The sequence below is a fragment of the Lagenorhynchus albirostris genome, chromosome 1 (assembly GCF_949774975.1).
Source record: "Lagenorhynchus albirostris chromosome 1, mLagAlb1.1, whole genome shotgun sequence".
Lineage (NCBI taxonomy): Eukaryota > Metazoa > Chordata > Mammalia > Artiodactyla > Delphinidae > Lagenorhynchus > Lagenorhynchus albirostris.
Window position 1 is genome coordinate 56571770 of NC_083095.1, and position 24521 is coordinate 56596290.

At 31.9% G+C, this 24521-nt stretch overlaps 1 long non-coding RNA gene across 1 annotated transcript in view; it reads left to right on the plus strand.

Annotated features, from left to right (window-relative positions):
• Positions 1-21390: 21390 nt before the first annotated feature.
• Positions 21391-24521, plus strand: part of LOC132530417 (uncharacterized) — a 425095-nt gene continuing 421964 nt past the window's right edge. The window contains exon 1 of the long non-coding RNA XR_009543797.1: positions 21391-21497. This is a non-coding gene — a long non-coding RNA (uncharacterized LOC132530417). The remainder of the gene's footprint in view (positions 21498-24521) is intronic.

Below are 24521 nucleotides of genomic sequence, written 5' to 3' on the forward strand. Positions count from 1 at the left end.
TCAATCCAATTAAGTTCACAGTAAAAGAGAAGTTCCTACATATTGTTGGTATACTAAAACTGGGATACTATTATTAATGTATTTGAACACATATTATATTAACAGCTTTAAAATATTCTACATTTTTTTTAATCTGAAAAATTTACTTTGGATATTCTGTCGTGAAGAAATAAAATCAAATACAAAAATTACAAAAAAGTACTATGAATGAAGTTATCCATGTAATGTTATTATAATTGTGAAAAAAGTGGAAATGACACAAACATCCAAATATATGACATGGTTAGGTCACTAATAGAGGATTAATCAATGAAATGTTATATAGCCACAAGAATTATGTAATATATTTAGTAATTGGTAATAAACTGGAAATTATTTTGTGCAAAAAAGCACATAATTGAGAAACAGAGAGCACAAAATATTGATTTCATCTTCTCAGCAATATTACCATTGTTACTGTTCTATCTCTAATGATAATACTAGATACTCTAAAGAACGTTAATTTTCTCTCCGAATTGTTCACTGGAGAATTCCCGATTTAGTTTTACTTTAAGAGATAAAATGTGTATCTCCCTTTCTTTTAATAAAATACATATTTTATATTTTATAATCACTTTCAATTACCTTTATCCTTATAATTATGTGATTCTGAAGTAATATCTTCTCATATTTATTTACTGAAATAAACATCTATTTAATGAGAAAATATCACAGTATATATCGTTTCATCCAATTTTCCTTCCTGACAACTATCAATATATTTTTAGCAGTTGTTCTCAGTTGAGGTGTGGGCAATTCTGTCTCCCATGAAGCAAGTGGCAATGTCTAGAGATATTTTTAGTTGTTATTGCAAATGGAAATATGGTTCTGGCACTGGTGGATAAAGGCTGATAAATATCCCACAATGAGTAGGACAGCTAGCCCCTGGCTCCCAGTAAAGAATTATCTAGCCCAACATATCAATAGTGCCAAGGTGAAAGAATTCTGATTTGTAGTTTAGTTATTTAACACTTCTTAACAAAAGCAATTAGAACAGAATCTGGCTAATTTATGAAGTTAGGTAATTTATTAAAGGATGCTTCGAAGATCACAGAATCAACGAGAGAGCCAAAGATTTAAGTTCAAAGATGAAACAGCCAGGAATACTAACTGTAGATTATGTTGCATAACTAATCTGATACACATACCACTGTCACAGTCAGTAGCCCAAGACATTGAGGTTGCACAATACTCCCCTCCCCCATAGTTGAACCCTGCAATAAGAATTACCTAATGATTATACTAGGTATTATTAGCGTTGACATCCCTCCCGCGTCTAGAAACTGAGTGAAGATATATAGGCATACCTCGGAGATATTTTGGGTTTGGTTCCACACCACCACAATAAAGGGAATATCACAGTAAAGTGAGTCACACAATTATTTTTGGTTTCCCAGTGCATATATAAATTACAGTTATGCTATACTGTAGTCTATTTAGTGTGCAACAGTATTATGTCTTACAAATGTACATACCTTAATTAAAATGTATTTGATTGCTAGAAAAATGTTAACTATCAGTTGAGCCTCAAGCGGGTTGTAATCCGTTTGCTAGTGGAGGGTCCTGCCTCGATGGTGATGGCTGCTGACTGATCAGGGTGGTGACTGCTGAAGACTGGAGTCACTGCGGCAATTTTGTAAAATAAGACAAAAGTGCAGTTTTCTGTATCTCCTGACTTCCTTTCATGAATGATTTTTTGCAGCATGCAATGCTGTTTGATAGTATTTTACCCACAGTAGAACTTCTTTTAAAACTGGAGTCAATTCTTTCAAACCTTGTCACTGCTTTATCAACTAAGTTTTTGTAATATTCTAAATCCTTTGTTGTCATTTCAGCAGTCTTTGCAGCATCTTCCCCAGGGATATTATCCATCTCAAGAAGCTATTTTCTTGGCTCATCCATAGGAAGCAACTCCCCATCTGTTAAAGTTTTATTATCAGATTGCAGCAATTCAGTCACATCTTCAGGCTCCACTTCTAATTCTAAGTTATCTTGCTATTTCCACTACATCTGCAATGACATTCTGCACTGAAGCCCTGAAGCCCTCAGAGTTATCTATGAGATTCAAAATTAATTTCTTCCAAACTCCTATTAATGTTGTTATTTTGATATCTTCCTGTGAATCATGGATGTTCTTAATGGCATCTAGAATGGTGAATTCATTCCAGAAAGTCTTCTGTTTACTTTCCCCATATTCATCAGAGGAATCACTATGTCAGCTCTAACCTTACAAAATATATTTCTTAATTAATAAGACTTGGAAGTTGAAATGACTCCTTGATCCATGGCTTGCAGAAGGGATGTTGTGTTAGCAGGCACAAAAACATTCATCTCTTTATATGTCTTCATCAGAGCTCTTGGGTGACCAGGTACATTGTCAATGAGCAGTAATATTTTGAAAGAATCTTTTTTTCTGAACAATAGATCTAAATAGTGGGCTCAAAATATTCAGTAAACCCTGCTGTAAACACATGTGCTGTCATCCAGGTTTTGTAGTTCATTTACAGTGCACAAGTACAAAATTTAGCACAATTCTTTTTTATTCTTTTAGCACAATTCTTAAGGACCCTAGGATTTGTGGAATGGTGAACAAACATTGGGTTCAACTTCAAGTCACAAGCTGCGTTAGCCCCTAACAAAAGAATCAGCCTATCCTTTGTAACTTTGAGGCTAAGTATTGACTTATCCTCTCTAGCTATGAAAGTCCTACATGGCATCTTCTTTCAATAGAAAGCTGTTTCATATACATGGAAAATCTGTTGTTTAGTGCAGCCACCTTCACTGATTATCTTAGTTGGATCTTCTAGATAACTTGCTGCAGATTCTACGTCAGCATCAGCACTTGCTGCTTTACCTTGTACTTTTGTGTTATGGAGAAGGCTTCTTTCCTTAAACCTTATAAACTGACATCTGCTAACTTCAAACTTTTCTCTGCAGCTTCTTCACCTTTCTCAGCTTTCCTAGAATTGGAGAGAGTTACGGCCTTGCTCTGCATTAGGCTTTGGCTTAAGGGAATGTGGCTGGTTTGATCTTCTGTCCTCCATATCAGCAATAATGCTGTTTGTCTTTCCTATGATTCGTGTGTTCACTGGAGCAGCACTTTTTCCTTCAATAACTTTTCCTTGGCATTCACAACTTGGCAAACTATTTGGCACAACAGGCCAAACCTCTTAACAAAGAGGTTAATGGAAATAAATATTTTGAAAGTTTCATTATATCTACAGAAATCAACCACTTAAAAAGACATAATGGGAAACTTCCCTGGTGGTGTGGTTAAGAATCCGCCTGCCAATGCAGGGGACACGGGTTCGATATCTGGTCCGGGAAGATCCCACATGCTGTGGAGCAACTATGACCGTGCACCACAACTACTGAGCCTGCGCTCTAGAGCCCGCGTACCACAACTACTGAATCTCACGTGCCTAGAGCCTGTGCTCCACAACAAGAGAAGCCACTGGAATGAGAAGCCCGTGCACTGTAACGAAGAGTAGCCCCTGTTCACCGCAACTAGAGAAAGGCCACACACAGCAACAAAGACCCAAAGTAGCCAAAAATAAATAGATAAATAAATAAATAAATTTATTTTTTTTTAAAAAAAGCTAGACAAAGATATCACAAGAAAATAAATAAAATATTAAAAGACAATGGGAAACACTGATTTATAATAACAGTACTTAGGAATAAGTATAATACAAACTAAGCAAAATATTACAATATAAAAATGTCTCATTCCTGATCCCCCACTTCAAATGTGGAAAATAATAGAAAGGATTCCAGGTATTTGAGTAGGAAGAAAATCTCATAAATATATCAATTCTATTTATGTTAAACTATACATTTAATACCATGACTTTTTAAAGTAAGCTGATTTTAAAAATCCATTTGAATAAATAAAAGTTCCATCTTTGCTAATTTTTTTCAAAAAATTAATAATAAGGTGGTATGAGCCTACCTTTTCAAGATATTAAAATATATCTAAAAACTATATTGTTGCACTTCACAAAAATAGACTGAGAGATCTATGAAAAAGAATAGAAAGTCAGAAAATACACCTAAGTAAATATGAGATTTATTATACATTAGAGATAGCATTTTAAATAAAATGACAAAGGAAAGGTTATAAGTAAATTGTTCAGAAATAACTTTAGAGCTACCTAAAAAATAAGCTGGATTCATCCCTCAAACCTTACACCAAAAGAATTCCACATTTCAAAGATACAGTTGTATAAAAAGACTCTAGATGTGCTAAAATAACTCATGAGATATTTTTGTCGTCATTAATAATATTGAAGTGGAGACAGCTTTTCTAAACATATTATAAGTTGCTATAATAATAAAATTAAACATGAATAATTTTGACCAAGCAAACGTTAAAGCAGTTTTGTCTGGCAAAGTGATTGAAATAACTGGGAAAAAAGTTCTATCTCATAGGACGAGTAGTAGAGTGATTTCCTTAACATATACAAGTTTCTTTTAAACAAAAAGCAAAAAATATATACAAAGTAGGCTATAAAAAACTTCACAGAAACAAATATGTTTTTCTTATGCTTATGGAAAGATGATGCTTTCACTAGTAATAACAGAAAAGCAAATTACAACATATTGAGATATAAAGTTTCACCTTTCAAATGGGAATAGAATTTTAATAATTTGTAAAGATCTTGTGTAGTTGAATGCTGAGGAAATAGTCATTTTCATATATTGCTAGGGCAATAGTAAATAGGCAAAACTCCAACTGGAGGGCACTTTAATAATGTATCCCCCAAATTATAAATGCATTCTCATTCATACATTGACCCATTAAATCTACTCATGAGAACTCAACCTACAGATATACTTGCATGTATATAAACTTGCTTTTCGAAGGTCATTCATTACAGCATTACTTATAATAGCAAAAAACTAAAACAACCAAAATCCACCAATAGAAAATTAGTTGTTATAATTTACTCATATGATGAAATAATTTAAAATTTAAAATCACAAGTTCTTTCTGTATTGATATGGGATGAGTTATATGAAATAAATTGTAAAACAAACTATAATATGTAGAACACACTACCTTTTGTATAAGAAAATTATATGTGTTTATCTTTGTACAGGTGTAGGGTTTTTCTAAAAGCTGAAAACCTTGCCTGGCCACCAGGTAGGGAAACTGAGTGGCTAGGTGTTAGGAAGGGAGACTTTCCATTATATACTCTTGTAATTTTTGAATTGTGTATAGGTGAACATATTACATATTCAAAGAATAAACGCACTTAAAAATAACTTCCTCTCTAAAGTCAGACCATAGTTATTTTCTTGTTCCTCTTTCTCTCTTTCTTCTCTACATTCATTTTGGAATAAGTTAACATTATTGATTCTATACTGCCTCTCTACTCCTCTTGTAATCCCAAGAAAAATTATGTTCTTTTTTATGTGATTACTTATTCTTACTCCTGCTCAGCTTTTGTGTTGCTTTAGAATTGTATTCTCTTTAAAAGAAAGAAAGAAGAAAACATTTGAATTTTCAGCCTCTCTTTTATTATACTTATGCATTGAGAGTTAAACAAAAGGACTTTGGACCTTATCCAAAATGAAGAAAATTATGTGAAATATTGAAACAAATATCTTTTAAATTCACTTTAAATATTGTTGACATTTTCAGTTTTCATTCCATGCTAGTATTTTCCAGTGCCTAAAAAAGCTAGAGTAGCCTAGCTGGAATTTCCTGCTTTCTAACAGAAGCCTAAGAGGAACCAATATGAAACTACTACCAATACTACTAATAATAACAACAGCAACAATTATTATAATAACCCAAACAGAAGCCCTAGAAATGAAGAGAAAGCATTCAATAAATTACATTCAACCATGGTCAGGGTCTGATACATAGGGTAGCTATGTCTATTTTCCTAGTACTTGTAAATACTTAACTCAGGATTGAAAGATTAATACATAACAAATTTTATTTAGGTTAATTTATCTAAGTTGATTGTTCAGTTTCATTTTCCTTTTATAAAACATTAAAATGTGTAGAAACTAAAAATTCAAGAATACACTATTTGAAATATTGACATATTAATTTTAAGAATATAATTAATATAACTGAAGATAGGAAACCATAATTCTGAGGAATATTGTAAAAAATGTTCATAGTAAATTCTAATATATAAGGTTTGTAAATTAAATGCTCAGAAATTTACAACAGAGCCAATTTCTAAACAATATATAGTATTTTACAATGCATTACACAGGAAGCATAATGAGGTGACACACTCATAAATTTATTGCTCCTGAGGTTAAAAATGGAATATCATGCTGTTCAACCCCTTCAACAGTTACAGAAGTTAGTCTTTATTCTGAAGAAGATGTATTCATGTGTATCCAATGAAATATGACCAAGAGGTCTTCACCTTTATTTTGGTGGTTAACTCCCACTCAGTGATTTTCTCAGAACAGCTTGCCTTAGATTATAGCAATTTAATGGCATAGTTGGCCATTTTTACCATCTCCTTGAACTCACAAATGAGAAAATTTAAACATCCCACATGGGATTTTGCTCCAATTGCCCTCAGAATAAATGCATATTGATAATGATTATCATAATTACCATGTTAATATGAAAGTAGGCAAATCTACTAAAATAATTAACAGTCTAAACTGGTAGGAGGATGAGGTGGTAGTTGAAGAGAGAGTAACCCCAATCTGAAATATGAACACACCACATGAACATAATGAATTGCATTAATGTTTTTAAAATGTAACATTCTATTTCTGTATTGAAACAATCACGAATTTTATTTTATGTCAGCCATCTTTGTCATTGAGATTTTTCAGCAGCAGAGACTCCTGTCTGGAACTTTAGATATCTGCTCTGATCAGCACCTCTTCTTCTGGCTATCCTTCGTAGTCCATCTTCTCAGTGAGGCTTTTTCTAAACCCCTATTCAAGATGACAAGGTTCTTCCACTCTCTCTGACCTGTTCATGGTTTACTTTTCCCCCAGCACTTATCACTATATGACAACATATACTATAATCTTTTTTTTCTTTATTATCTCTCTCACCTAACTAAACAGGAAACTCAGTATGATCTAAGTCACTTTGACCATTATATTCACTGATATATTCTTAGCGCTGGAACATTGTCTGGAATATGGTGGGTTCCACAGATATTTATTAAATAAATTGATGAATACATGAAATAGAAGGAGATGAATAAAGAGTAGGAGTCTTTTATTGATAGATATTGTATTTTAGATGTTGATATTTTATAATTTTCAATTGTGACAAACCACTCTAAATTTGAACTATATCAGTGCTGCAAATTTTAGGTGAAATTTCAAAGGTAACTTAAGCATCTTGCTAAATAGAATGTCTGGATAGACAAAACATAGTGTGGAAAGAAGTACCAAAAATGTAAAGGATTCTAGTACATGGTATGTCTACTATTTTAATTTTAGCCATTCTAATAGATGCATAATGGTGTTGTATTGTGGTGATTATTTGAATTCCCTATTGACAGATCTTTTCATTTGCTTATCATATGTACCATTTTTTTATTAGACTGCTGGCTCAAACATATTGTCCATTTTAACTCTTGTTTTTCTTGCTATTATTAAGTAGTAAGAATATTTCCATTTATACAGGTCTTTAAAAAATTATATATATATATAAATTATATATATATGTAATTTCAGCCTAGAAATTGTGTACATATTTAGTTAGAATTATGAGGATATATTGGTTTTGATGCTGTAGTGTTAGACTTATAATATACCTTTAATAATACTTAATTATACTACTAATAATATTATCATATAAAGTATATCTTACAATGTATTATACTAATTATTGTACATCATATCAATACCTTGTACTACATGGCAGTATTTTTTATATTATTTTCCAGATGTTCATTAATAGTGTGTGTATATACATTTATATATATATATAATTTTATTTTTATATAGTGAATATATATCCTTATCTTGCAAAACTCTTATTAGTTCTAGTAACTTACTTGTAGATTATCTTAAACTCAATACAAAAAAGGTAGGAAGAAATATGAAACAAAATAAAGCAAAAGCAAATAGAATGCTTAAAATGTACTTCTCTTCTATTTCTTATGCTGGGTACTCATGGCTACATGTTTTTTAAAAATTACACCTTACATATGGCTTACAACTTTTCATATAGTCATGTATGATTGACTATTCTTTTTTATAGAAATTGCATTTTCAATTCATGTCCATTTTGTACTATGCAATCTATTTTTACTGCTTGGTTTAAACACTTTACATGTAATATTAAAGAAATCAAATACCTCTCTGTCATATATATTGAAAATATTTTTACTCAATGTGGCAGTTTGCTTTTTAACTTGTATTTTGTTTTTTTATTCACGTTCAGAATGTTAAATATTTATGTAGTCAAATTTATCAAAAATTTTCTTTATGCCTTCTGTAACTTTATGTCTAGCTGGACATGATTTTTCATTCTGAAAACATTTATTCATGCTTTGTGAAGTTTTATGACTTAATTTTTACTCAAATACTTGATTCATATAGAACTAATTTGGAGTATAAAGAATATATTAGGAGATATAGATAGATAGATAGATAGATAGATAAATTTCTCTCTATATATATATTTGGGGAATGGTGGTAATAAGTTGCCCAATTTGTCTCAACAGCATAAACTGCACTGTATAAGCCCTCTTTTACTCACTATCATAAAGTGAAGTCTTGTATGTATGCCTATTTTTAGAATTTTATCCATTTAATTTATATTTAATATTATCTCTTCTCCAGAATTCAATAATCATAATTACCACGAATTCATGGAATATTTTACTATCTGGAGTACTATCTGGAGTTTATTTTTCCCTCTTACTTTGTAAGTTTCCAAAGCAAATTTGTTGTCATTTTAACTGGGAAAACAATTTATTGCATAGTACTGCGTTTTCAGTACTTTGTCAGTCTTAATTATTATTAATTCAAGAGTCAGACTCCCATCCTTTAGCCCAGTTTTATACCCAGAGCACAGTGGATCCAGGGTGCCTGGGTTGTAGCTATCTGTTCCAGTTCCTATCTAGCCCAATGAGAAAAGAAAAAAATAAAACCTGTAATTTTATTGTAACTATGTATTTTAATTAAAACAATAACTGTTGTTTTTTTATTTTAAAGACTTTATTTTTTTAAACTTCTTATTTTATATTGGAGTATAGCCAACTAACAATGTTCTGATAGTTTCAGGTGCATAGCAAAGTGACTCAGCAATACATATACATGTATCCATTCTCCTCCAGACTCCCCTCCCATCCAGGCTGCCACATAACATTGAGCAGAGTTCCCTGTGTTATACAGTAGGTCCTTGTTGGTTATCCTTTTTAAATATAGTAATGTGAAAAAACAGCTCATGGAGCTCAATATCAAAAAAACAAACAACCCAATTAAAGAATGGGCGGAAGACCTAAATAGACATCTCACCAAGGAAGACATACAGATGGCCAAGAGGCACATGAAAAGATGTGCAACATCACTAATTATTAAAGAAATGCAAATCAAAACTTCAGTCATGAAGTTTGCAAATGCAAATCAAAACACCGATCAGAATGGCCATCATCAAAAAAATCTAGTTACAATAAATGCTGAGAGGGTGTAGAGAACAGGGAACCCTTTTGCACTGTTGGTGGGAATGTAAATTGATACAGCCACTATGGAGAACAGTATGGAGGTTCCTTAAAAAACTAAAAACAGAACTACTATATGACCTAGCAATCCCACTACTGGGCATATACCCTGAGAAAACCATAATTCAAAAGGACACATGTACCCCAGTGTTCATTGCAGCACTATTTACAATAGCCAGGACATGGAAACAACCTAAATGTCCAATGGTAGATGAATGGATAAAGAAGATGTGGTACATATATACAATGGAATATTACTCAGCCATAAAAAAGAACAGAATTGGGTCATTTGTAGAGATGTGGATGGACCTAGAGTCTGTCATACAGAGTGAAGTGAGCCAGAAAGAGAAAAACAAATATCGTATATTAACGCATATATGTGGAATCTAGAAAGATGGTACAGATGAACCTACTTGTAGGGCAGGAATAGAGATATAGATGTAGAGAAAAGACATGTAGACACAGTGGGAAGGGGAGGGTGGGACGAATTGGGAGATTAGGTTTGACATAAATACACTACCATGTTAAAATAGATAGCTAGTGGGAACCTGCTATATAGCACAGGGAGTTCAGCTCGTTGCTCTGTGACTACCTAGATGGATGGGATGGGGGGTGGGAGGGAGGTCAAAGAGGGAGGGGATATAGGTATACATATAGCTGATTCACTTCACTGTACAGCAGAAACTAACACAACATTGTAAAGCAATTTTACTCCAATTAAAATAAATAGAAATAAATGGTTAATACACATTAGAATAGTGCCCACCCCATCGTATGTATTATAATATGTAAGAGCTAGCTATTATTATTGCTGTAATTGTTATTAAACAAAAACTAGAAGAGTTAGTTGAGATTATCAGAAAATTTCAATAAAATTTTACACTTCCCATTTTCCATACAATAAATAAATAAATATAGCAGTGTGTACGTGACTTTGTTTTTTAGAACAGTTTTAAGTTCACAGCAAAATTGAAAGGAAGATACAGAGATATCCCATATACCCTCACACATGCATAGCCTCTCCACTATTTATTGTTGTTTTGAGAGTGGAAAGAGAAGTTTGAAAATGGATCTCACAGTGCATTTTGAGTACTACCTGATAATACTGAGTTTCAAAACTATTTTAAAACTTTTCTTATGAGAAATCTGAACATAGCTCAAGGTTAATTCACATACAAAATAATCAATACCTAAAAAGTAGACAGAATAGAAATTAAATGGTTATGATGTGCTTACCTCTGAGTGATCTCTAAGTTCTAAAAAGACATTTGAATTTACCACTACTATCCCAAGACTGATCAAGCAAATATGCTATAACTTCATAAGGTTTTCAATATTTATGATTTAAATACTGGTTCTTTATAAATACCTCCCTCTTAAATTATCATTACTTTAAAAAATATTCTAAACAATTGACCAGAAAAACTACTTTCTTAAAGAGAGTGAAAATAAGAAGCTATATTTCCAAGCATGAATATACCTACACCAGAGATAGTTGTACTTCTGTGCTATGTTTATACATCTCCTGGGAGGGATATTTCAGATTTCTTCCTTACTCTTTCTTTTGTTTCTCTAACAACTTAAGCACTTAGACTTTGGGGACTGGTAAGAGTGCAAAATAGCTGAATTTACACCATGCCTAGATTTAAAATGACATTGTTGTTTCCTTGGTAAAGCTACATCTTACAGCTAGGTGAATTAGTTGTCAGAAAAGTGGCAGTGATGATCTATTCATAAGCCAGGAGCAAGTAGCAAAGATCTAAGGAAAATACTGGTTCTCTGGAGAAATTGAAAAATTGATTATGCTTGCTAGTGTTAAAGCCAACATTCCCTAGGTTCCTGCTTCAACTGATGGGGAAACAAGAATCATAACATTTTAAATAAAATAGGGAGGTAAATTTGGATTAGGTAAATTATGTTAAGCATCCTGTGAACAAACAGTACCGATAAAAGAAAGGAATAATTGTTGAGATAAAATCTCTGTGAAAAATTAATTGTGCAGTCTTTCAATTTACTTAAAAAGCAAAAAAATTGAAATGTGTTTATATTAAGCTGTAAAATATTCAGCAAATATTAAATGTCATTGGAAATTATTACCAATTTGTTTATTAGGTGATATTTACATTAGAAATAAATTAGAATGCCAAAGCAGCAACATGGATACATATTTACTCCATGTGTATGCATGTGTATTTATGTAAATCAGAAACAAAAACAATGTGTAATATATACACCATATATTTTGAATATACATGATTGTGGAGAAGAAAAAATAATTAGAAGGGGTATGAAGTTTGCAATTCACCAAAGGAGGTAAATGCAGTAAGAAAAGTTAAACCAGAGATTATGAGAATAAAGCATGGCAAACCAGGAATACTACAATGAAAAAGTAGTGTCAACAGTGAGAGGAAATTTTTTTTCTCTTTTTAGTCTTGTTTTTTTCATATATGGTCACATATACACAAAATGTATTGACATAAATGTGCATTTAAATACAAATACATGCAAATTACAGCAGCACTGTATTAGCTACAAATCACTTCACATAATACACTATTTCAGGTATATTATCATCACAAAACAACTCAGCAGTATAAAGCAATGATATATGCATATTTTGAAACTAAGTATGCTGGATATATTTTGCATCCTTCCAGAGCCACTCCAGAATCACATCTAAGAGTTAGTTCATATGTCCCTTGCCTTCCTGTTGGCTTTAACCAATGAGAAATCATAAAGGAGGACTGGAGAGTTTGAGGAGAGAGAGGTCAAGGTATGCAGTTCCCTGTTTCCCACACTGTGAGTCTACCCTGTGCTTGCCGTATCCCTTCACAGAAGGGTGCTGTTTCTCCCATAATGACCTGTTCTACAGAATTCTCCTTTCTTTTGGAATTCTAAGTCTCTTCCTCATCTCTACTATTTGGAGCTAGAGGTGATGATAGTTGTATTGATACTAACCTCAAATCTGAGCACTATTCATTATGGTTCCCCCATATACCTCCCAAATTTTGAAATTGTTTTTTGTGAATAAAGTCTTAGTTATTCAAATTTGTTTGTGCCATCTGTTTCACATTGGGCCCTGACTAATACAATGAGAAAATAACGTTGATAATGAGAAAACAAAGTTGACCAATGGAAACAGTAGGAGTGGCAAAGCTTCATATAGAAAATACATCTGAATATGTACATAAACATCTGCAAATTGTGTTGTTCTATATAAGTGGTAACTTAAAGAAAAAAGAATGAGAAGCATGCTATCAACTATCATTACAATGCTCTCTAATTAGAATATCCTGTAGGTGCTCCTGATTCTCAAACTTCATTTTCAATGTAATTTAGAGGAAATTGTTAAGATTCTTAGGACCTCACCATAGAAATTTTGGTTTAGCAGATGAGGAGTGATTCATAAAACTGCATTTTAAACATCACCACAGGTGATTATACTACAGGTGTTCCAAAGAGTGGGATTTGAATAAAACACATGGACATAAATAAGATTATATTCCTTAAGAACAAACAAAAAATAACACTGCAAAACACTTAGCTATTATAACTGCAATATCTCACTAAACACTTGCTTGAGAACTTTAGCCAAACCACTCCTGCCTTCTTTATAAAGTAATATAAACAAAAGACTAGAACAAAATGGTTTCAGGATAGGTTTTTAAAGAATATGCCTTTTGCTGGTCAAAATAGTTTATCTGATTTCACGTATGACAAACCCTTTTTCTATGGTTACATGAAAGAAGCACTATGTTCAAGATACAATAGATTTAAATGTATGTCCTGAATTTTATTTCTGTGATTATTTAAAGTCAAGACTGGGGGAAAGAGAAGTAATTTGAAGACTGGTCTTGAAATCAACATTTGTTGATAATATAAAGATTGCATTAAAACATCAATAAAGGGGCTTTCCTGGTGGCACAGTGGTTGAGAGTCCGCCTGCCACAGGGGACACGGGTTCGTGCCCCGTTCCGGGAAGATCCCACGTGCCGCGGAGCGGCTAGCCCCTTGAGCCATGGCCACTGAGCCTGCGCGTCCGGCGCCTATGGTCCGCAACGGGAGAGGCCACAAGAGTGAGAGGCCCGTGTACCAAAAAAAAAAAAAAAAATCAATAAAAAACCATAACGTCTTATAAACTGTGAACTTACCTAAGTTAGCAAGCAGCAATGAACTCAGAAGATTATATGGTTAGATTTATAGCTAATGTAGCCTCTTTTTTGTGGCTATCTAAAATAACTAAAATATGTAAAATGACTTTTGATTAAGATTATTCTAAAACATTTAATAGATGTCTTGGCAATACTCCTAAAAATTTAATCTTCCCTATACAACTTGAAAATGTTGTCATATCTATATACCACCTTACTAAATATCCATGTAGTGTTTTTCTGTTAATGAATTTTAAATCAATTCAGTTTTTTAGACATGCTCTAGAAATAATATTCATCAAGCCATTGATTTGATATTTGTAATGTAAAATGGTTTGTCAAGTAAATGATTTACCAGTGTGACAGTTAAAATAATTCTCCATATTATCATTGTTATACATATTATATCTTGTCAGGTATTAAAATGTCTGTATAATATTTTCAGATTCTATTTCTCTAACTCTGGGAATTTATCAGGTTCTTTGAAAATGTATAATTTCTTGTCTAGTTTTGAGTAGGTCAGTATTGCATTTGGCCAAATCAGGTACTATTGAATAAAGAGATTTTTCTTATTCTTTTGCAATTAATTGGTTAACTGTTATCATAATTTTAGCTATTATTATGCCCCAAACTAACTGAAAATTGATTTTTCATTTTCAAGAAATGGCTAGAGACAAAATATTGTAAGTTTATAATAACCATATGCAGAAGACAGGATTGATGCCTACTAGTTATTTTTTTAATAACCATTCCCAAACTAACTTAGATTCTGATTCTCCACCTTCTAGAGAAAGAATGTCTTACTGAGTAAAATCATAAGATTGACAACATTTAAAGAGAAAAGAATATCTTTTGTGTTTATATCTCAGAAGACGAGGAAAGATTCATTAGGCATGCTAGCTAACCATAGATGTTGGCACTAGAGAAGGCCCCTGGTGGTGAGGTTACATTAAACTGGAGTGTTAAGTAACAAAAAGGGATACTATCAGAAGTGTAAATATGCATTCCAGTATAGGAGGAATCTCCAGGTCACCATCATTGGCATAGGCTAAGGGATGAGGACCAAAGGTAACAATGAAAGTAAAAGATAACAAACAGGTCAGGAAACAAGAATTCAATGGAATAAAATTAACAATATAAGGATATATTTTATCAGTTATATAATTGACATATTATATATTGAAAGCATGTTACAGGTGTGGGTTGGTTATTATAGACTCACCTAAGAATAGACTGCACACTCCTTCTTGAGCCCATCAAGTCTTGATGTAACTTGCCTCTGTCACTTCTCCAAATATATCTTCTGTCTTTGCCTTCCTAATTCACTACATGCCATGCCTGCTGACATTTTTTCTGTTCCACTAATATGCCCTATTCCTGCTTCCCAGACTTCAGATTTTCTGTAAACTCTGCCTAGAAAACTTGTGCCCTCAGATCTTCATATTGTTATTTTCTTCTTGTTATTCATATTTCAGCTCAAAATTCACACTCCTTAGACATGCCTTCCTGGTAATCATATTCAAATCCTAGAATTACCTAGGACCAAAAACCCACTGTTATATATCATCAGTAGTACCTACCACTCTCCAAAATTATCTTTTTATTTGTTTATTTGTTTATTTGTTTTCTCCTGCAAGAATGTCAACTTCATGAAGGGGAGGAAGGGGATTGCCTGTCATGCTAACAACTCTACTTCAACATCCTAAAAATGCCTGGTACATGGTAGGCAAAAATATATATTCACTAAATGTACCTATATTAGTCAATTTTTATTAAAATTTTCTGTAGAAACAAGCACCCCCCAAATCTCATAAGGCTATTTCTTGCTTATGTTTTATGTTTGCTGCAAATTTACAGCCAACATGCTCCAAAAGTTTTTATTCTAGGACTCAGAATGAAGGAGCCACCTTCAGCTGGCCATGACATTGTTGTTGCAGAGGGAAGATAGGGAATGGAAAAAGAGTTCAGTGACACTTAAAGTATGTCTTTTCCATTCACATTCTATTGTCTTATCAAGCGACTTGACCAAATCTGATTTCAACGGGAATTGTTGCAATTCACATGGCAATGGTCAGGGTTGTACAATTCTGGCAGCATTTTATAGGTGTAAGTTGATTAAAGTGTATTATGCTAGAATAAATTACACACTATTCTGTGCCTTACAGAGAGGGAAACCAGATAATTATGAATAATAATTCAATTTATCATAGTATTAGAATTAATAGAAAGTGGGTGTAGCAAAAAGCCATAGAGAACATTATTTTCTGAGTGAAGCTAAGTGAATTTTAGGTAAAGTTCAACCTGTGACTCAACTGTCAAGCACAATTAACATGCTGACCTAACTAACACTGGAAACTCCTTCTAAAAGATGTATGTATTTCATGAAACTAAGTTATCAACCATTCTAAGATAACAACATTATTTTATGTATACCTATGAAAGAAAAAATAGCCAATGAAATAGACACAATGTTAAGAAGCATTAAGCAGAGACAGTAAAAGGAGACTAACACATAGATATTAAAATCAATAAAAGATGGTGGTGCTACATATTAGAAATTAATTATTCAAATAATTAGTAATTTGTATTCAATATTAATTATTTAAGCTTATGGTACTTTTCCACAAGCTGAATATGTATTTATTTTTGACTGAATAAAGAGGAGATTAACTATGCAAATTAACAGATCAAATATACTTGTGGGAGCATATTTAATCTGCTTAATGTTCTTTAAAAATAATCACCTATTAATTTTGATCTATAAATGATTATTATTTCTAAGAAAATATTATCTACATGTCAACTGGACAGCTGTTGATACTTCAATTTGCAAAGAATACTGGGAAGCAAGATAGAAAATCTCGTTCTTATTGCCACTTAACGAGCAATACTTCTTTGCAAATAAAAGTTGACCTCAGTGAGTCTCAGTTTCACATTCTGTACAATAGGAATGGATTAGAGCAGCTATTTTCAAGCTGTGCTTCATGGAGTCTTACTTGATGGTATTCAGGGACCATTAAGGGATGGGAAATGTGGAGGAAGTAGGGGTAAAAAATCTCTTTACCTCTTCCCCAAATAGATAAGTTCATTTTTTAATCTATTCTATATAATGAAGTATCAAGTAACATTTCATATAAAAATTAAAAAAAGAAAATGTCTTTCTGACAAAAAGTTGAAGACTAGATAATTTCTATGAAAATACGTGTAAAAATTAAAATGAGAAATCACATATAAAAATTTCATGATTCCTGGACATGTCAAGTCTTAGAGACTGAAACAGACTAATATGTTAGGGTCTATCAGAAAGTGTAAGTTTTATACACTCAGGTTCACTTCACAGTGTCAACTAAAAAGTGTATAAAATGCTTTCTGATTATTAAAATATATAATACTGTGATTGCCAATTCTGGCAGGTCTGGAATTGTCCTGAGCCATTTTACTGAAGTGAGGCATGTATCTGTATGACACTAACCCCTAGTCAAGGCATAGGTTTACCGATTAATACTGTTGCCGTATAAAGAGCTTAAAAACCAGTTTAAGCTTAGCAGCATAGTTTATTCACAGTGGAGATAAATGACTCGCATGTGGTCTCAGTGAGACCCACAAGAGGGCGCTGCCATTGCAGTAGGTTACATAGAAAAATTAAGCCTATGTGACCTGCAGGGTGTAAGTCTGAGCTTATACTCTATTGTGGACTTCCTGATTCCATGGTACTCCATGCACAAGACAGTGATTCCTGACCCCCAAAAGAAAGCAGATCATGGTTCCCCTGCAGAGGAAGGATGATTGGAGATTGTATGCACATTATTTGAACCTCATCTATGAGCTAGCCTTTGAATTGTGATTATTTCTGTAATCTTTGCTATATGGTATCATTTTCCTGTTAACGCAGGATTTGTAAAACTTGTCATTTTAGTCCTGTGGGTCATCTTCTGCAGCAAATGAACCCTGTCAAACTGCCACCATTAATGTGTGTGCGTATGCACATGTACACACATACATACACCTACATTTGCTAACTCTTTCCTAAATGATTTACTATACCTTTCACCTACCTCATGTCATTTGAGAACTTACTGGATGACAATAAGAAAATTAATGGATACTGATGAGACAGGATGAAAATATGGATGGTATCCTCAACATAGACAATTTACCTTCCTGCGAGAAAAAGAGTGTCCAGAGGCAGCAGATCACAAGCAAGACGTGTGGAACCACACAAACCAGCGTTTGATACTGGCTCTACATTTATTTTCTTAGTAATCTTAACCAAGGAGATTAAACTCTTCAATGATGATACGTAAAAGGAAAAAAAAAAATGCCTTGCATGTTCTTATCATGTGTATTAGGAAAAAGTATATCTGTATCTACATCTATAGAGCTCTCTCTCTCTCTCTCTCTCTCTCTCTCTATATATATATATATATATGTACATTCTTTATAAATACATATATATAAGTACATATGTACCTATATAAATAGCTATACATCTATATCTATATTATATCAATATTAAAATTACCTGTATCTAGTTGTTACTCAATAATACCGAAAAAACAAAAAAACCCAAACCCAAAAACAACACTGATCTTAGTATTGAAATATTTAAACTACTTTGACATCCTTGGAACTTTCATTTTACTAAATAAATGTAAAATTCCTGATAAACCATGGCCACGCTTGATGAGAGATTGTTTTTTTTTTTTTTACAAAATTTAGACAGTGGCCATAGAGAATTGCTACACTTAACTCAAAAACAAGACAATTAGAAATTAAAGACAAACAATAAGACAAAACAAAATTGGCATAGAAGAAAAAATATATATTGTTAATTTTATATTATGTGATTGTATAATATGTAAAATGTGTCATAATCTCTACTTTTTCAAATAAACTTTAAATTTTTAAAAATGTGTATGATCACCTGAGGAGAGAAACAAAATTAAGTGTTTATGCATCACCATCACGGATCTAATTTGGAAAACATAGAACATAAATTATTTCTCCAATATATATGTGTTTGATTCCTATCCATTATTTTGCTAATAATAAGTTCATAATATAGAAATTGTCATATTAGGGACCACAGGGGTATAGAATTATAAATCAGAGATATATTTTGCAGTGGGGTTTATAACAGTAGGTGTAATATTCCTGTGCACTAATAATTAAATGCATAATAAATAATTGCTAAGTAGTATAAACAAAATAGATATAAAATGTTTCAGGAGTTTAAATGTAGAAGAAATTAGTACTAGACATTCTGGAAAATATCACTCAGGAAATGGTATTTTGTGACTCCAATTTTTCCGTTTCGTTTTCTAACTTGTTATTGTTAACATATAAAAAAGTTATTATTTTATACATTTATCTTTTATCAGGTGACTTGACTGAATTATGTTAATTCTAATAGTTCCTTTGGATAATTCTCTTGGATTTTCTAAGCAAACATTATATCATCTGCAAATAATGAATTCTGCTTATTATAAATTTGTCTTATTGCATTGATTAAACCCTCCAGAACAATGTTTATTAAGAGTAGTGAGCATCCTTATCTTATTCTTTATTTTAATGGCAAAAATGCTGTTTCTTTTCGTTTTATATGGATATTTATTTTCCTGTTAAAGAAGTTTTATTCTACTCCTATTTTATTAAGACCCTTAACTTGGAATGGCTCTCTTAAATTCCTTCTTAACTTCTAGAATATTGTTTTTTTCCTTTAATGTAAAAATTGTATTAATACATTTCCTAATGTGTATCTAGTTTTGCCTTCCTGTAATAAAATATATTTCAAAAGGATACATTATTCTTCTGGTATACTACTAGAAAATTTTTTATAGTTGTTGCAAGAATTATTTAGAATTATATATATATGTAATTCCAAATATATACACACACACACGTATAAGTTTTTTTCTTTCCAGTTTTAATATATTATAGTCAAAAATGTATCTTACAAGAATTCTACTTTTTGAAATTTAGTAATATTTGTCTTTTAGCCAGTTGTTCTAAAGTCCTATAGACATTTAAAAGCAATGTATGAGACAAAGCTTTAAGTATATTTGTGTAGAATATAAGATTCTAAATCTGTTATATTAAAATTATTAATATTATTCAAGGTGTTTCCATTCTTATTTATTTTTTCAACACTCAAAATAGTCTCAGGGAAATGTTAAGTAATTCTCACTATGATTATAGATATTTTTCTTATATTTCTTCTGGTTTCTGCTTTATATATATTTGTTTCTTTGTTGTTAGGTGTACAGTGGTTCACAATGTCTACCTACTTTGTGAATTGTACCTTTTATCATTAAAAGTAGTCATTTTTGTTGCATTTAATTTTTTGCCTTGGAGTCTGTCAAATGTTAGTATAAATTAGATTTATAAAGGTCTCTGTGACTTCTATAGATTATATGAGAGCAAGATGGAGGCAAGGAAACCTATCAGAGGCAGTTGTTGATGTTAGTGCCAGAAACAGTGGAGACTTAACTAACTAAGCTTCGGGGGAATGTGCAGAATGGGTCACCTTTGAGATGTATTTCGAGGATAAAACAAATAGTCCTAATGAAGAAATAGATGACTAGGTAAAGAAATAACAGTAATCAAAGAAGACTTAGATTTTGAGTTTATTGGTGTATACAATATTATAATCAAGATGGAAATATCTAGGGTAGGAAAATGTTTTCTAAAAATTCCATGGATTCTGTTCTTCAACTCTTAATTTTGAGAAGCTATTAGACATCCAGTGGGATTTTAGGGAGGAAATGTGTAAGTTTGGTTTTCAAGGAAAAGTTTTGGCAGCCTCCAGGAGCTAATCATGGCCTTCAGGGGACAGTGGGTAAGGAAAGAGGGATTTCTACAGTATTCAATTGACTAATAAAAAGGATTTGGCACAAAAATGACCTTTGGTAACTTGACAGTGATAATTTCTGTAGAGAGGAGACATTTGCCTTATCAGAGAAGGTTAGTGAGGGAATAAGTGATGAATGTGGAGCCACTGAGTATGCACAGTTTGGAGGATTTTCCTGTGAAACAGAGGGGAGCAGATAAAGATAGTCTGAGGGGAGCAGAGTGATGGTGAGTGCATATTTCTCATAAAGAAGTATATAGTAAAACTATGCTGATAGGTATGATAAATAGAAGGGAGAACAATCACAGGAGCAAAATCCTTGAGAAGACAAGAGAGAACACCAAGTATTCAGTGTTGCTGCTTTCATTATATCAATGCGGAAAACATTGAAGATGGATACAGTGGTGTTAGCTTGATTTGGTAGATACGAAATGTGGCAGTTCTTAATAGCTTTCATTTCCGTCCTTATGGAAGTGCTTTTTGACAGTTTTAGGTGAAAGAAAAAAGATATGAAATAATTACTTGGGACAGTTGAAAATATAGAAGGATTTCCAGACAGTGATTATACCCGTTTGAGCTCTTTGGTCGTCAATTCAAAGTGAGAACAGTCAGCTCTATTCTTAGACATTTTTCCCCACGGCAAGTTAAATTGCTTGGGGAAAATCCAGATGGGTCTAAGAGATGACTGGGATGACCTGAGCTGCACCATTTGCAAAGAACTCACTTTAATGATTGAAAATGGACAACTTAATCAAGAGAACAAATCTAGGACCCAGCATTCAGGTCAGATATTATGCATTTAAGTGAATAATGAAATAAATGTAACAGTGCAGTAAATGATACTGCTCTAATTGCAACAAATATGGAGAGAAGAATGATGGGAGAAATTAAAAATAAAAATTAATTTTCATGGACATAAGTTAAAAAAGAATATCCAAGCAATTTAAAAAATCATTTTGCTGGTTTCACCCTGATTCATACTTATTTTTAAATAGAAACAGAAAAAAAAATTATGGTAATGTAAATTTTGGAACTGAAAACGAGAATCTTGTAAGACTGAACATGGAAAATACTTTTTAAATCATGTACAGAAAAAAATATTTTCATGATTACAGTTTGGTTGCTTGTGTGATTTCACAATTGATATATTAACAAAGTGATAAGTAAGGCAGGAATATTTTTAAAGCCAAAGATAATATTCTCATAAAATTCCCAACATAACTTGTCAAAATCAATTTCTCCTGAGCATATTTTACTCAGTTGTGTTTTTATGACCCACTTTGCTAATAGTTTTTCATCCATGCAATGAAATGCATAATCTCTAATTTTACATATTTTTCCTATTAAATTATTGTTATTTTTAGACTTCTTTATTTAAAGTGTTAGATTTTTAACACTCCTATTAAAAACCTAATTTGCTCTGAACAAATTGGATTGGAAGATGCCTATGTTTTAAAGAATTAAACAAACAAAAAAAGAAAAGTAGAAAAGGAGTTTAAAAGTAATAATTTTATTTTTGTGGGACCAGTGAAGGTAGATCACAAATCTCAAATCGTATTTGAAGTATAAACCAAGTGAGAAAAGGAAACATTTGAAGATTAAACAGTAAATTCTTGGGTGACTAAAGAGCGACTCTATTGTTGGTATTGGTGAGGATTGGAGGAAAAACAAAGATTACCATGTTTTTCTGAAATCAAATTATAGTTAAATGAGTATAAAATGAAAATATAGGCTATCATTCTTATAAATTATACTTTTTGTATATATACAGGAATATATGTATATTCCTAGTTCCTGTATATTCCTATTTCCTGTATATTTCTAGTTCCCAATCTTAATAACTATGTAAACTTTAGAAAACTTAACCTTGCTAACTATTTTTTCTCTAAAATGAGAATAATATTCCCTCCAAACATTCAAAAAACATATTTAGCAAGTACCATTTATTATAGAATATTGTAGGCACTGGGACAATGTTGACAAAGCAGGCATGGTTTCTGCCCTCCATTGTAAAGATAGATAATTAGCAATTATGTAAATGATTATTTAATTAAATTATGAAAAGAGATATGTGGGAAGATTATAAGAGTTTTAATAAAGGATAGCTGGAGAAACTAGTTCAATGTAGGGCTGTCTTAAGTGAAACTTTTCTAAGAAGTGAAATTGTACTGAGGACCAGAGTTTGGTTAGACAGCTCATTAGAGAAAATATGAATGTAGCCAATTATTATATTTTTAGAAAGTTTATTAAAAATCATTAAAATGAAATTGAAAAGAATATTTTTTCTCCATCTACCACAAAATATGATGGTACCCAATACTGATAAGGACTTGGAGATATGAGCACTTTCAGCCAATGCTAGTAAAGCTTAAAATAGTACAAACAGCAGGCAATTTTTTTCTATTTTGCCCAATCTATAAAAAGTATCTGTCCTAAGACTTACATGTTTAGCATCTAGGCAATTATATTGAATAATAAATAATCAAAGAAAAATTTATAATAGAAATATTTATGTAGTTGAAAAAATACATAATGTCTAGTTCCACAGCAAGGCATTTAAACTATTATGATGCCTAATGTAGAATAAAGTATATCTATTAAAATGATTCTTTTAGTGATTCTTACTATATTTTCAATCAAAGCAGTTCAAATTTGAATATATTATGAATAGAGTAAACTTATTTTTATAAATTTTATTATAAAAATCATGGAAAGGCATTCACCAAATGTGAACTATTGTTCTCTCTGAGTTTTAGCATTAAGAAGAACTTGTATCATTTATTTTTGCTATAGCTATAACAACACTTTCATAGATTAAAAAACACAATATTAACCTGTTTATCTTGTTGTCTATGGAAGAATTATGACATATCTTGAAATAATAATTTTGAATATTTTCATTAATTATAAAATATATTTCATGAAACATAAATTTCAGATAAAATGGATGTTTGTTAAAGTGAACATGGCTGAAATATAATTTTTTCAGGTTGGATGGAAGTAAAATAGATTAAAAAATCAAATGTTAGAGGAGCACCAGTCACAGTGCTACCAATACAGAATTGGCAGGAATTGTTTTAGAAATGGTAAATAATATTTTAATAAATATTTTGCCCTTTGACTGCTGCCTAATGCAAATGTTATCATATTCTGTGAAAAGTGTGAAAAACAGTGTTTCTGTATCCAAAAAAATCAACAGATTTTTCTTCAAATGGGAAGATATTAGGTTAATTTGTACCATTTGCATATCTGACCTGCCCAAAACACAAACAAACAAAACCCAAATACAGATAGCCTATCAATTTACAAATATTCTATAAATTGTGTTTTATGTTATTCCAAACACTCCTAAGTCACTAGCACTGAAGCATGAACACATGCTTTGAAACAGGAAATAGTAGTGCCTTTTCATTAATTAGGATTATAATTTTTATAGAATTGCACCATCCAACTAGAATTTTAGTACAGTTTGGAATTGAAATATCACAGTTTGTGTTAAGACAGTGCTCAGGATGCTGGGTTAAATCTGGTAGTTCTTAAAAATGTATAATGAATAAAACATATCAATTCAAACTTGAAAATTTACAACATATTTTATTGCCACTTTACATGGAACTTACTACTCTGTTCAGCTCAGACTCCAAAGTCTGCCACTTTGCAGACAAACATTATCCAATTTCTGCACTCTTGGGATGGTGGTTCTTTATAGGTCAAATATTGCTTCCATGCAGTGGATATTTATAGCGTCCTACTTTGCTGGAGAAAAGCTGACATTGCAATACTGTATTTAACTTGTGAGCTCAGATA